The sequence below is a fragment of the Saimiri boliviensis genome, chromosome 1 (assembly GCF_048565385.1).
Source record: "Saimiri boliviensis isolate mSaiBol1 chromosome 1, mSaiBol1.pri, whole genome shotgun sequence".
In the NCBI taxonomy this organism is placed as follows: Eukaryota; Metazoa; Chordata; class Mammalia; order Primates; family Cebidae; genus Saimiri; species Saimiri boliviensis.
This window is the reverse complement of record NC_133449.1, coordinates 140,030,404-140,045,839: the sequence shown is the minus strand read 5'-3', so window position 1 is coordinate 140,045,839 and position 15,436 is coordinate 140,030,404. Positions and strand designations below refer to the sequence as shown.

The window sequence follows — 15,436 nt, the reverse complement described above, 5'->3', positions numbered from 1 at the left end:
TCTCGACCTCGTGATCCACCTGCCTCGGCCTCCCAAAGTGCTGGGATTACAGGCTTGAGCCACCGCGCCCGGCGCCTATGGTATTATAATTAATATTTTAATGTTTTAAAGAGACAGTGTCTTGCTCTGTCACCAAGGCAGGTGTGCAGTGGCATGATCATGGCTCGTTGCAACGTCAGGCTCCTGGGCTCAGTGATCTTCCCACCTCTGTTGCAAGTATATGGGACTACAGGCATGTGCCACCATGCCCAGCTAATTTTCAAAAATTTTTGTAGAAACGAGGTTTCCTTGTGTGGCCCAGGCTTTTCTCAAGCTCCTTGCCTCAGGTGACCCTCCTGCCTTGGCCTCCCAAAGTGCTGGGATTATAGGCATGAGCCACTACACCTGGCCCAATTCTTTAATTAATAACAATCTAGCCGGAGCCACCGTTGCCAGCGACATGTTCAAGGTAATTCAGAGGTCCATGGGGCTGACCAGCCTGAGCTTGCTCACCTTCAAAGTCTATGCTGTACCAAAAAAGGACTCACCTCCCCAGAATTCCGAGAAGGTTGATGAACTTTCACTCAACTCAGTTCCTAAAGGTCAATTGGAGTATGTGGAGGAGTCAAGGAGCCCGCTTGAAGAAAGCATCTCGCAGCTCCGACACTACTGTGAGCCATACACAAGCTGGTGTCAGGAAACATTCTCCCAAACTCAGCCCAAAATGCAAAGTTTGGCTCAATGGGGGTTAGACAGCTATGACTATCTCCAAAATGCACCTCCTGGATTTTTTTCTGAGACTTGGTGTTACTGGTTTTGTTGGCCTTATTGGTCTCTTTTTGGCTAGAGGTTCAAAAATAAAGAAGCTAGTGTATCTGCCTGGTTTCATGGGATTAGCTGCCTCCCTCTATTATCCACAACAAGCCATCGTGTTTGCCCAGGTCAGTGGGGAGACATTATATGACTGGGGTTTATGAGGATACATCGTCATAGAAGATTTGTGGAAGGAGAACTTTCAAAAGCCAGGAAATGTGAAGAATTCACCTGGAACTAAATAGAAGACTCTATGCTCTGCCCATCTTAATCAGTTATAGGTAAACATTGGAAACTCCGTAGAATAAATCAATATTTCTACAGAAAAATGGCAGAGAAGTCAGTATTGAATGTATTAAATTGGCTTTCTTCTTCAGGAAAAACTAGACCAGACTTCTGTTATCGTGGGTGATACCATCCTACAAGCAAACTAATCTGAAACACTTTCACCTAGAGATAAAGTACAAGCTTTAGAACTCCTTGTTCTCATGTTGCTATTTACATACACAATTAAAACCCAAGTTAAAAAGAAAAATAAGAATCTAGCTCAATATAATACCAACTTAATTTTAGTAGCATACAAAAGTTTGCTCCAATATAACTCTGTTTTATTCCTTCTCTTTTTAAAATTTATTTTTACATATGTTTTTAAGAGTTGGGGTCTTGCTGTATTTCCCAGGCTGGTCTTGAACTCCTGGGCTCAAGTGAGCCTTCTGCTTCAGCCTCCCAAAGTGCTGAGATTACAGGCAAGAGCTACTATGCCCAGCCTACCTGCCTTCTTTATATTGTTATTTTTACAAATTAGATCTTTATTTATGGTGTACCCGTCAACATAGACTTTTAATTACTGGTTGATGTGGTTGTCTTTTAAATCAGGTGGAAGAAAAGAAAATAACTATAAACAAAAATGCATTTATGTTGTCTTTTATATTTAACCATATAGTTACCTTTACTAGTACTCTTTATTTTTTCATTTGGGTTTGAGTTACTGCCAAATATCCTTTCATTTAGGCCTAAAAGAACTCCTTTAGTATTTTTTGTAGGACAGTTGTGCTAACAATGAATTATCTTGTTTTTTTTTTTTTTTTTTTTAAATCTGTTTATGTGGCTGGGCGCAGTGGCTCACGCTTGTAATCCCAGCACTTCGAGAGGCGAGGCAGGTGGATCACCTGAGGTCGGGAGTTCAAGACCAGCCTGACCAACATGGGGAAATGCCGTCTCTACCAAAAACACAAAATTAGCTGGGCGTGGTGGCGCATGCCTGTAATTCCAGCTACTTGGGAGGTTGAGGCAGGAGAATCTCTTGAACCCGGGAGGCAGAGGTTGTGGTGAGCCATGATCGTGCCATTGCACTCCAGCCTGGGCAACAAGAGTGAAACTCCATCTCAAAAAAAAAAAAAAAAAAAAATCTGGAGATGTCTTAATTTCTCCTTCAATTTTGAAGCATAGTATTGCTATATATAGACTCCTTGATTGACAGTCTCTTACTTTTACTACTTTGAATATGTCATCCCACTGCCTTATGTTCTCTTTTCTTGGATTTCTAATGAGAAATGAGCTGTTAATATTACTGAGAAGCCATTGTATATGAATTACTTCTTACTTGCTGATATCAAGGTTTTTCATCTTCATTCTTTTTTTTTTTTTTTTGAGACGGAGTTTCGCTCTTGTTACCCAGGCTGGAGTGCAATGGCGTGATCTCGGCTCACCGCAACCTCCGCCTCCTGGGTTCAGGCAATTCTCCTGCCTCAGCCTCCTGAGTAGCTGGGATTACAGGCACACGCCACCATGCCCAGCTAATTTTTAGTATTTTTAGTAGAGATGGGGTTTCACCATGTTGACCAGGATGGTCTCGATCTCTTGACCTCGTGATCCACCCATCTCGGCCTCCCAAAGTGCTGGGATTACAGGCTTGAGCCACCGCGCCCAGCCCATCTTCATTCTTTAATTCATTGATTATGTTGTATTGAGGTATGAATGAATCTTTTTGGTTTACTGCACTGGAAGTTCATCTACCTGACTTATGTGTAAACTATTATTTTTCAACAAATTTGGGAAGTTTTCAAGGATTATTTTTTCAAATATTGGTTCTTGATGCTTCTCTCCTCTCCTTCCAAATCTCCCATTACATATATATTGGTTCTTTAAGTAATTTCCCACTGATCTCTGAAGCTCTGTTCATTTTTCTTTACTCTTTTTCCTTTCTGTTCCTCAGACTAGATAATTTCAACTGACTGATTTTGAAATTTGTTGATTTTTTAAATGTCTTTTCATATCTGTTACTGAGAACCTCTAGGGAATTTTTCTTTTCTGTTATTAAACTCTTCAATTTTATAACTTGTATTATAAAGCTGAATTTTATAATTTCCATTTCTTTGTTGATATTTTCTGTTTGGTGAGACATTGTTCTCATACTTTGTTAGGCACACTCCACTCCTCTTTTGACTTTTGGGCATATTTAGACTAAAGGATTTAAAGTCTTTTCTAGTAAGTCCAATGTCTGGGTTTCCTTTAGGACAAATTCTATGGTTTATTTTTGTGTGTGTGTTGGCAATAATTTGTTTCATTGCATGACTCATAAGTTTTTACATTATTAAAACCTGGACATTTTAATAAGCATTGTGTGGCAAGTTTGGAAATCAGATTTTCCTACCTCTCCATGGCCTGTTTTTCTTGTTGCTTGTTGGTTATTGTTATCTGTTTGCTTACCTACATTTCTAAAGCAATTTAATCAAGTTTGTATTCTTTGTCATGTGTGGTCCTTGATGCCACTACTTAGTCAGCTTAGTGGTTAGTAATTAGACAGGTTTCCTTAGAGGTCTGGAATCAATAAATCAGTTTGCTGAAGGGCTCTCTGTGCATGTTGGGTCATGCCTTCAAAACTTAGACAGGGAGCTCATAATTTCATCTAAGCTTTTACTTACTGCCTGCATAGATCCTCAAGGTAAGCCAGAGATGAGAGGTGAGGGCCTTTCCAGGTCTTTCCTGAGCTTGTGCACTATCCTGGGAGTACACATGGTCTTTTAGGTCCCTGAGATTTTGTCAGAGCTTTCTGGTGTGCTTATATACATCTTATTTTCAAACTTTGATTTTATTTTTAAGGTATTTGGTTAGTTTTTTGTTTGTCTCAACTGTTGTTCATCTCCTCAGGCAGCCACAAAATTAAAATACTTGTCTGTTATTATCTTCAAAAATGACATCACCTGACAGAAATCCTTTGAAGTGAGTGAGCTCCAAGGCAGCCTTTTAATGAGTTTTTCAAGAGAACCACCAGACAAATAAAAAATGGTAATATTTTGGCAAGTATACTTTGAAAAACTTCATCTCTATTCGGGTTCCACTGGTGACTTCGAGGCAGCACCAGAAATGCAGATGAGTATTTTTTCAACGCTTTTTCTGAGCTAGAGAGTGGGGGGTGGGACCAGGAGAAGTTAAAATGTCATAAAGCTGACTTTTCTTACAGACATCCACCCACTTTTTTTTGAGTAAACGCTCTCCAAGTTACTGGAAGCATTTGATTTTTTAAAAATTTCTACATCCAATCCCAGCACTTTGGGAGGCCAAGGTGGGTGAATCACGAGTTCAGGAGATCGAGACCATCCTGGTTAACAGTGAAACCTCATCTCTACTAAAAATACAAAAATTAACTGGGCATGGTGACAGGCACCTGTAGTCCCAGCTACTTGGAAGGCTGAGTATATTTGGTTCTCTGGTTGCAGTAATAATGTGAATTCAGGTAAAAATGTAAATATAAAAATAATAAATAATGTGAATTCAGGGGAAAAATGTAAATATAAATTGAAAGCAACAAAAACAAATTTTCTGAATTATAGTAGAAATGCAGAATTAAATACATCTTAAATATTTAAACATCTAAGTGTATCTCAGTTGGAAGAAAAACAAGTTTAAAAAATTTAAGTTTCAAGTAACTTTATTTTTGTAGAGTATAGAACACTGTCTTACTTATGTAAACTATTCAGCAGTTAAAAAAAAGGTGCTGATCAGGAAATGGAGAGGGAATGGGAGCATTAATGGGAATATGTAGAAAGAAAGCTTACATTAAATAGGACATCAAATAGAAGCTTTGATTGGAGACCACAATAGGCCATATATTTTTTGAGTAAAAGAGAAAAACTATTGGGGTTAAAAAGAATACAAAGAATATAGTTAGTTTCTATATCACTGATTTATAGTAGATTGCCAAAAAAGGTAATACATAGCGAAAAATAAATTCTAAGAGAATCCCAGTGAACTGTAAGGTAGGAGGTATCTTATCTCTAGGTAGGTAGCTGTTTACCAGTTATATTTTGATAACTACTAAGAAGAGCTTATAGATGCCCTTCTTCTTCAGCTCTTCCTGTGATTTCATAAATATTTATTTCACAGGCCTTTTCCTGATGATTAAAATAATGCAATATGTATGTAATTTTTTGCTGTCTGTGATCAGCTTCTTCCTGATTCCTAGTTTGATTTAGACTTCCAAGAAGTTAGAATGTACAAGAGATTGGGTTCCAGTAGAAAGAAAAATGACAAATGTAAGAAATGGCGGAAAAAAAGGGAAGTAAAATGACACTAGAGGCAGATTATTCCATTTCACAATTTTGCCTGTGGTTCTTCTAGCAGTTGAATGCCTTTGTCTCTAAGGTTTGCATTTGGTGTCCTTGTCACTATGTTGTTGTTGTTGTTGTTCTTCTTCTTCCTCTCCTCCTCCTCCTCCTTCTTCTTCCCCTTCCCCTCCTCCTCCACTTCCCCTTCTCCTCCCCTTTCTTCTCCTTCTCCTCCTTCTCCCCTCCCCCTCCCACCTCCTCCTCCTTCTCCTTCTTCTTCTTCATCCTCTTCCTCTTTTTCTTCTTTTCCTCCTCATTCTTTCTTGTCGCCTACATCATCTTCATTGTCTTTGTCTTTAGAAAGAAAGTATAGTGTTAGAGCAGACCTTCCACCGAAAACAACTATATAAGAAGGATAAACTATGAGTTTTTGTTGGGATAGCAGAGCTACCAAAGCAGCAAAGATTTGATGAAACAAATTCCCTAAAAGAAGGTAGTCCCAGGATTTGACCTCAATATTTGGCACAACTTATATCCTCAAGGCATTTGCTGATAGAGAAAGTAGGAGCTGGAGATTTTGGCTGAAAACCAGAGCAGAAAGCAGTAGCCAGCATCTGAGCAGAACATTTACCAGTTTCACAGAACTGGAGAGAGAAATATTGAAGATCACAGCTAGACAAAGACTACAAATAATGTAAGGCATTTAATAGCCTTTAACAAATAACATAAAAGACTTTACAAATAATGTAAAATTTTCAAGAAATTAAATGATCAAATAGAACATTTAAAAAGGAACTGGAATTTTTATTTCAGTAATTGGATTTTTTATTCAATTCAATAAAAAGGATTGAATACCAAGTCTAGAACTGAAATATGCAGTAATTGAATATTAAAAAATCAACAGATGAGTTTAACAACAGATTAGATGTAGCTGAAATGAGAAAATTAGCAATTTGGAGGATAAATCTAAGAAATACACCAATAGAAAAATGAAGAGGAAAAATAATGGAAGATGAAAGACCAAAGAGAGAGTGAAAAGTCTAGCTAATTTATGTGTTATTATAATCCTTGCAAAAGAGGAGAGAAAACATAAAAAAGAAAAGAATCTTGTATCTGAAAATCTATATGCTGCTACTATCAAATTATTTGTTTGAAGTATAGTATTCTTAAGCTCTTAAAGCACTTTACACAAGTTTTATAATACCTCCCAATATTTACATTTTTAGTATTTTAATAAGAAGAGTTTTGTCTTTAACCTCTTCTAATTATTTATAGTAGATTAAAAATAAGTGTATAGTGAGAACATATTGTATTACATTGAGAAATCATGGAAAAATTAAAAATAATTATAAATTAAAACTAAAATTATTAAAATGCAAAAATTTCTTCCTTTAAGTTTTTTTTTTTTTTTCTGAAACAGGGTCTTATTCTTTTGCCCACACTGGAGTGCAGTGGTGCTATCATGGGTGACTATAGCCTTGACTTCCTGGGCTCAAGTGATCTCCCATCTCAGCTCTTGAGTAGTTGGGACCACAGGCACATACCATCATGCTTGGCTAACTTTTGTATTTTTTTTGTACAGATGGGATTTTGTTACGTTGTCCAGGCTGATCTAAAACTCTTGAGCTCAAGCAATTGTCCTGCCTTGGTATTCCAAAGTGCTGGAATTACAGGTGTGTGCCACCATGCCCAGCTTTAAAAAAATAAAATAAAATAAAATATATATGTGTATATTTTTTGGTAGTGATGGGGTCTCACTTTGTTGCTTAGGCTGGTTTTGAATTCCTGGCCTCAAGTGATCCTCCTGGTTCGACCTCCCAAAGTGCTGGAATTACAGGCATGAGCTACTACTCCAGGCCCATGAAAAAGTTACTAAATAAAATTTGGTTACATTTTATGCTCAAGCATATAGAGTTTTGTTGCTGCTATTGTCATCAATGGTGGGGGTTAATAACTCACAAAACTACCACTTATAAAATTATCAGCTATACAATTATTGGACAAAATATATTATCTCACTCTACAAACAATTCATTAAAACTTGAAGGAATTGTAGAATATGGAAGAGATGCTTCTGCTGAGACAAGGAGAATGTGAAATACCTCCTCATGGAATGCTGTAATTTTCACTTATCAGTTCCAAATATTAGGAAAGAAAACTCTGAGTAGATTATAGTCTGATACATAATGGCATAATGATAGCTGTTAAATAAAGAAACCACATGTAATTATTAAATTTTGCATGAATCAGTTGCTTTGCAGTCTCACTAGAGCTGAAATAAAAGTATTTTAAGTCTCTTTCATTTTCCCATTCTGACCCTGGGATGTACTCATTTGCCGGGAAAAAAATTTCCTCTAAATGGCTCTAAATGGAGAGAAGAGGGACAAGGAAAAAGCAAATACAGAGCTACGTAACAAATAGCTTGGATAATACCTGAAATAATTAACAAGCCAATGTTCCCCAGAACTGGCAATCCACTCACAGAACAAGAATTCACATGTGCACTTAACAAATAATGCAACTAATTATGTATAAGTCTGTTCTAGATGCATTTAGACTCACAGAATACAGGCATTTCACATTTAACAAAATGTGAAAGATTTCTAACTTCTATCCAAAGCCTAAATCCTATGTAATGTTCCAGACTCATGTGTAATGGGAATCTACTTGAAAGCATCCAGTGATCAGAAACACACAGCTCACTTTCAGATGGAATTATTTTTACAAAGTTGGAGATAGTGTGATAATACATGCCTCCCTGAAATTTTCAAATATTGGTCTTTGTTTTATTTCATGAAGCTATGGAAAAATCATATAGTTCCTATTTAAAATAGCATACTTTTTGAGATCTGTAAACAGATACACTGATCTTAAGTCTTGCTTTCTCTAGGCTAAATATATTTGCTTTTAAAAATTAATATTCATATAATTCGGTTTGGGGGCAGTTCAATATCTGGTTTACTTTAGCCTAGATTCACCAAGTGTGTCAACATCATTTGTAAAACCAAGTGCTGACATTTAAACACAATACTCTGTCCACTTTCATTTCTCTGTATCCAACTAGATGATAAGATCCCAGAGGAATTGGACGAGAGGAGACTCCTTGTAATGAATAGAATTGATGTAAATTCTATTGAATTTACTATAGAATTGATGAGAATCTGGAAGATCTTGGTAGTAAGTTAATGAAAGTCTATGTATTTTTCTCTCAATATGAAAAAAATAAAAAGTCAGAAATTTAAACAAAGAAACTGCTCAATTAGTTCATTATCAAAATAAGAATACAGTATAATGTGGCATAATTTCAAATAATCTATGGAGAAGAAGAATGGAAACTCTATTTGATTAGATTCTAAGAATGCTCCCCATTAAGGCAGTGTGTTGGACTTCTGAGAAGGAAATCTAATTATAGCACACTGTGGCTCTTGAGCAAATTATACTCACAGAGTTATTTTACAACTAAGTATGTTTTTTGTGGTTTCAATGAGATTGAAATGATATTTTTCAATCAAAACTAATTTTTTTACCTGTGTATAAGCAAACAAGCTTCAATTATGGCTACTTAATGCAAATATCATTTACTGTGGTGATAGAGAAGCAAAATTCTATTTGAAAGAAGCTGGGAGGTTGAGGGGGAGTTGCTGAACTAAAGAAAACAATGGGGCTGTTAATATCTTAATTTTGCATAATAGGGAATAAAGATATACTGTCTGAAGTTAATGGAATAATAATTGTGAGGTATATCTTCTATTTATCAAACTGGTAAGGCAACAATTATATACATTTCTTTATTAATAATACTATAATATATGATATACATATTAAATAATATATACTTTATTATAAATATAATAAGGGAGCAAACAGGTCTATTATCACCAGACTGTGTATTATTTGTATATTTTTGGTATACTTGCAGTACTTTGATAAAATTATAAAACATTCAAGAAAAATACACAAATGATTTCAAAACCTAATCAGTTCTGGTTCCAAAATGGCAGTGTAGAAGCAAGCTGGCTTCCCTCCGCTACACAGAAAACAACCAAATACGCAGTGCTGCGATTACCACCAGAAATATCCCAGAATTTATATATAGGAGTAAGACAGATCCCAGGCCCGTGGAGAAGTGGAAAAACTGAGCATATGGGAAGAGAATTGGACTTCCATATTCACAACACCCTTCCCCGTCATCTGTCCACTACCAAACCGTGCAGGAAATTTCCCCAATTCAGGCTTTCTACACTGGAAAAAATGAGGTCAAGGTGGACCACCAGCTTCCACACCATCTTGGTTCACTGGCAGGATAACACAGTGATATAGTGAGACCCAGTTTCTAAAACATAGTGAGACCCAATCTCATAGGGGTCATAGAGACCCGGTAACATAGTGACAATGAAACCAGTTTCTGAAACAAACAACCCTCATGAAAACAAACAAACAAACAAACAAACAAACAGATAAAAAAGACATCAAAAAATACGGAAAATCAACAAAATGAAAAGTTGTTTTTTTTGAAAAGGTAAATAAAATTGACAAACCTTTAGCTAGACTAAGAAAAAAAGAGAGAAGACCCAAATAAACAAAAGTACAAACAACAAAGAGTCATAACAACTGAGACCACAGAAATACAAAGAATCATTAGAGATGATTGTGAACGATATGCCGACAAACTGGAAAATATAAAAGAAATTGATAAATTCCTAGTCACATATGACCTACCAAGACTGAACCATGAAGAAATAGAAAACCTTAACAAACCAGTGATAAGTAATAACGTCAAAGCCATAATAAAAAGTCGTCTATCAAAGAAAAGCCCAGTACTTGATGGCTTCACTGCTGAATTCTACCACACATTTAAAGAATAACAAATACCACTTCTACTCAAGCTCTTCAAAAAAAGTTCAAGTGAAGAGAACACTTCCAAACTCATTCTATGAGGTGAACATTAACTTGATACCCACACCAGATAAAGACATGACAAAAGAAAACTAAAGACCGATATCACTGATGAATGTAGATGCAAAAATTCTCAGCAAAATACTACCAAACCAAATTCAAACACATATTAAAAAGATCATTCATCATAACCAAGTGGGATTCATCCTATGGATGTAAGTATGGTTCAACACATGCAAATCAATAAACGTGATATTTCACATTAATAGAACCAAGAACAAAACACATAAGGTCACTTCAATGGATGTCAAAAAAGCATTTATTAAAATTCTACATCCCACCAGGCACAGTGGCTCACACCTGTAATTCCAGCATCTTGGGAGGCCGAGGAGGGCATATTGCTTGAACCCAGGAGTTCAAGACCAGCTTAGGCAACATAGTGAAACCCTGTCTTTACAAAAAAATACAAAAACTAGCTTAGTGTGGTGGCAAGGGCCTGCAGTCCTAGCTACTTGGGAGGCTGAGGTGGGACAATTGCTTGAGCCCAGGAGTTTGAAGCTGCAGTGAGCTGTGATCGCACCACTGCACTCCAGCCTGGGAGACAGAGCCAGACCCTGTTTCAAAAAAAAAGAAAAAAAAATCTATGTATTTTTAATGACAAAAGTCCTCAAAAAAAAAAAATGGGTATAGAAGGAACATACTTCAAAATAATAAAGGCCATATGTGACAAGTCCACAGCTAACATACTGAGTGGGGAAAAATTGAAAGCCTTTCCTCTAAGATCTGGAACAAGAGAGGGAAGCTCACTTTCACCACTTTAATTCACCAAAATACTGGAAGTCCTGGCTAGAGCAATCAGGCAAGAGAAAAAAATCAAGGGTATCCAAATTAAAAAAGAAGAAGTCAAATTAGCCTTATTCACAGATGACAGGATCTTACATTTAGAAAAAACCAAAAGACTCCATTGAAAAATTATTAGAACTGATAAAGGAATTCAGCATAGTTGCAGGATATAATATCAACTTACAAAACCAGGAGGATTTATACATGACAACAGTGAGCAATCTGAAAAAGAAAATAAGAAAGCAATTCCATTTACAGTAGCTACAAAGAATATAAAATACCTGGGAATCAATTTAATCAAGCGAAAGATCTATACAAGAAAAACTATAAAAGGGTGTTAAAAAAATTGAAAAGGACACAAAAAAGGAAAGATATTTTATATTTATGGATTGGAATAATTAATATTGTTAACATGGCAATACTACCTAAAGCCAATTATAGATTCGATGCAATCCTTATGAAAATATAGATATTCTTCACAGAAATAGAAAAAAAATTCCTAAAATTTACATAGAACCACAAAAGACCCTGAAAAGCCAAGGCAATCTTGATCAAAAAGAACAAAGCTAGAGGCATCATATTGTCTGACTTCAAAATATGCTAGAAAGCTATCATAACAAAAATAGCTTGGTACTGGAATAAAAACACACATAGACTAATGGAACAGAATAGAGAATTCAGATATAAACCCAGGCATTTACTGCCAACTTATTTTCCTCTTCTCTCTTTCTTTCTCTCTTCTTCTCCTTCCTTCCTTTCTTTCTCTTTCTTTCTTTCTTTTTCTCTCTCCCTTCCTTCTTCCCTCCCTCCCTCCCTCCCTCCTTTCTTTCTTTCTTTCTTTTTCTTTCTTTCTCTTTCTTTCCTTCTTTCTTTCTTTTCTGTAAGACAGAGTCTCACTCTGCTGCCCAGGCTGGAGTGCAGTGGCATTATCTCGGCTCACAGCAACCACCGACTCCTGAGTTCAAGTGGTTCTTGTGCCACAGTCTCTTGAGTAGCTGGGACTATAGGCTTGTACACCACCATGCCTGGCTAATTTTTGTATTATCAGTAGACATGGGGTGGGGGTTTTGTTATATGGCCAGGCTGGTCTTGAACTCCTGGCCTCATGTGACACATCTGCCTTGGCCACCCAAAGTACTGGGATTACAGGTGTGAGACATTGCACCCAGCCTGTAATCAGCTCATTTTCAACAAAGAAGATATTATGAGGCAAAGACAGTCTCCTCAATAAATGGTGTTGGGAAAACGGATAGCCATTTGCAGAAGAATGAAAGTAGACCCCTATCTCTCACTCCATACAGAAATAAAATCAAAATGGATTTAAGACCTAAATATAAGTCCCAAAACTATAAAACTACCAGAAGAAAACTTTGGGGAAATGCTCCAGGACATTGATCTGGTTGTTGAAATGCACCCAGATATTGATATTTTTTTTTGTGTGTAAGACCTCAAAAGCACAGGCAGCAAAAGCAAAAATAGACAAATGGGACTATATTAGACTAAAAATCAGCAAAAGAAACAACGAAGTGAAGAGATAACCCACAGAATGGGGGAAAATATTTACAAACTACACATCTGACTAGGATTATTAACCAGAATATATAAGTAACTCAAAAACTCAATAGCAAGAATAAAAAATCCAATTAAAAAACAAGAAAAAGATCTGAATGGACATTTCTGAAAAGAAGACATACAAATGACCAATGAGTATATTAAATAACCACGATTGATCATTAGAGAAATGCAAATCAAAACCACAATGAGATATCACCTTGAGGTAGGAGGCAGGACTTGACTCCAGAGGTGGGACTTGGACACTGGGCTAGACTGAAGACTAGCTAAAACAGGGCTGGGATGGAAGCAGCTTTCTAATCAGATTCACCCACTAGTGTGCCGTATGAATTTACTGTTGCCATGGCAACACCTGGGAGTTACTGTCCCTTTCTATAGCAATGACAGGATGACCCAAAAGTCAGTACCCCTTCCCTAGAAATGTCTGTGTAAACCACCCCTTAATCTGTGTGCAATTAAAAAATGGGTTGAATATGACTGCAAAGCTGCCCTAAGTTGCTCCTCTCTGCCTAGAAGATAGCCCTGCTCTGAGAGCAGTCACAAAGCTGTAACAGTCTTCAATAAAGCTTTCTTCCACCTTCTTCTTGCCCTTCAATTATTTCCTGGGCAAAGCCAAGAACCCTCTGGGCTAAGCCCCACTGTGGGGCTCACCTGCCCTGCATTAATCTTATTTCAGTTACAATGTCTTTTATCAAAAGACTGGAAATAACGGATAGTGGTGTGAGGACGCGGAGAAAGCGGAACTCTCATACACTGTTGGTTGGAATGTAAATGAGCACAGCCACTGTGGAAGGCAGTATGGAGCTTTCTCAGAAAATGAAAAATAGAACTACCATAGGATTCAGAAATTCCACTAATATATATATATAAAGAAATATATATATATTCAAAGAAATGTACGTATTTCCAATATATATAAAGAAAATCGATATATTGAATATAAAATATAAAGAACATAAATATATTGAAGAGATATCTGCACTCCTATGTTTATTGCGGCACTATTCACAATAGCCAAAATATGGAATCAGTCTAAATGCCCATCAGTGGATGAATGTGGTACATATATGCAACAGAATATTATTCAGCTACAAAAAAGAATAAAATCCTGTCACTTGCAGCAACATGAATGGAACTGGAGATCGTTACGTTAAGTGAAATAAGTCAAGCATTGAAAGACCCATGTCTGATATTCCCACACGTGGGAGCTAAAAAAGTGAATCTCATGAAGATATGGTGCTGATCAGAGGTCAGGAAGTGCTTATTGGAGTCCAGGAAGAGTAAGAGGGTGAAGAGGAGTTGATTAATGAGTACAAACATACAATTAGACAGAAAAAACAAGATCTGGTGTTTAGACAGATATGTAGAATGACTATAGTTAACAATAATCAATTATACATTTCAAAATAGAAGAGAATAATTTTAATGTTCCTAGCATAAAGAAAGACAAATATTTAAGGTAATGGATATTCCAATTACCCAGATTTGATCTTTACATATTATATAAATGTATCAAATTATCACATATATCCCCAAAATATATATAATCTATTTTATGTCAATAAAAATTGAAACAACAACAACAACAACAACAACAACAACAACAACAACAAAAACAAACCCTAATCAGATTATTGGATGAGCCTATGGTGGAGGTTAAATAAGTGTTCTAATTTCTTCATTTCCTTTCACGAGTTTAACTTCCATTTTTGAAAATAGCCAAGAATACGTGAGCTTATTCTCCCTCATGGATTTGAATGTTTGAAAGAAGATGGAGCTAGCACAATCTGGCCATTCATGCAGATGTAACACAGATAAATTACAGAAAAGGGAGACGGAATAAACACTATAAATGTTGCTTGGAGAAAAACGTAAAAAAACAAAACCAAATCATGAGGCATAGATATTGACGGCTGGCAAACAAATACGGAAAGCAGAGTTACCTGGAATATGCTGATCATAGGTGCTGTGGCTCATTGAATCTGTAGGAGAAACAGGCAGAATTGAAATTCCAAAAAGTGGAAAGTGACTCAGCTGCTCACTATAAAAAACAATGTGGATCATACAGTAGAATGCACAGCAACACTTGGACACCTACTTCATCAGCCATGCAATATCCTAATTTACAAAACGATGAGATGAGACAGAGGCATAGAGGCAGCAGCGGCAGCATAGAGAGATGATCCGTTCCACCTCTTCCTTTGGTGGCCACATTCTGTATTTCATACAGAGAATATCAAGCCATAAACCAGCTTCCTTTTTTCTGCAGCTACACCTAAGAGAAAACATGCATATTCAAAGCACATCACCGGCTCTTTTTCTCCGTAGCAGTCTGTATCTGGTCACATTTCAGAACTTCATGAGATGATGAATCCACAGCGTCTGAGAGGGGTGTTGTTTGTTACTAGAATCATGAAATCATTTTGAGGAGCTAAGAGGCAAGGTACTAAGCAGCATTAAAACCTCAAGAACCCAGTATCTGAGTGATCCAAACTTTAAAACCTGAAACGCTGAGACTATGGGTAAGAAATTGCCTTACCTGTGTGCCTGATCAACATATTCACCAGATTAAAATCCAGTGAGAGTGAAGGGAGTCACATCAGCAAAATGATGAGTAGACAGCTCCAAACACACCTTTCTCTAAGAAAACTGGAAAAGCAAGCAGAAATGGTCAGAATTAACTTTGTCAGAACTTTAAAACAACCAAAGATTTATAACAACAAAGTAAATGGTGAATCAAGAATAAGATGACTTAAAAATGTTCCATGCGTTCAAGGAAATTCCCG

General features: G+C 36.6%; 1 long non-coding RNA gene and 1 pseudogene across 1 annotated transcript; one reads left to right on the top strand and one right to left on the bottom strand.

Annotated features, from left to right (window-relative positions):
- The first annotated feature begins 439 nt into the window (after window positions 1–439).
- On the top strand, window positions 440–1,252 carry LOC101051924 (MICOS complex subunit MIC26 pseudogene; annotated as a pseudogene).
- A 4,368-nt stretch (window positions 1,253–5,620) lies between these two features.
- LOC141581863 (uncharacterized) lies at window positions 5,621–14,808 on the bottom strand. The gene is made up of 3 exons (XR_012514647.1): window positions 14,749–14,808; window positions 14,594–14,632; window positions 5,621–5,693 (listed from the first exon to the last, which is right to left on the bottom strand). It is a non-coding gene; the product is annotated as an uncharacterized LOC141581863 (long non-coding RNA).
- Window positions 14,809–15,436: the final 628 nt, after the last annotated feature.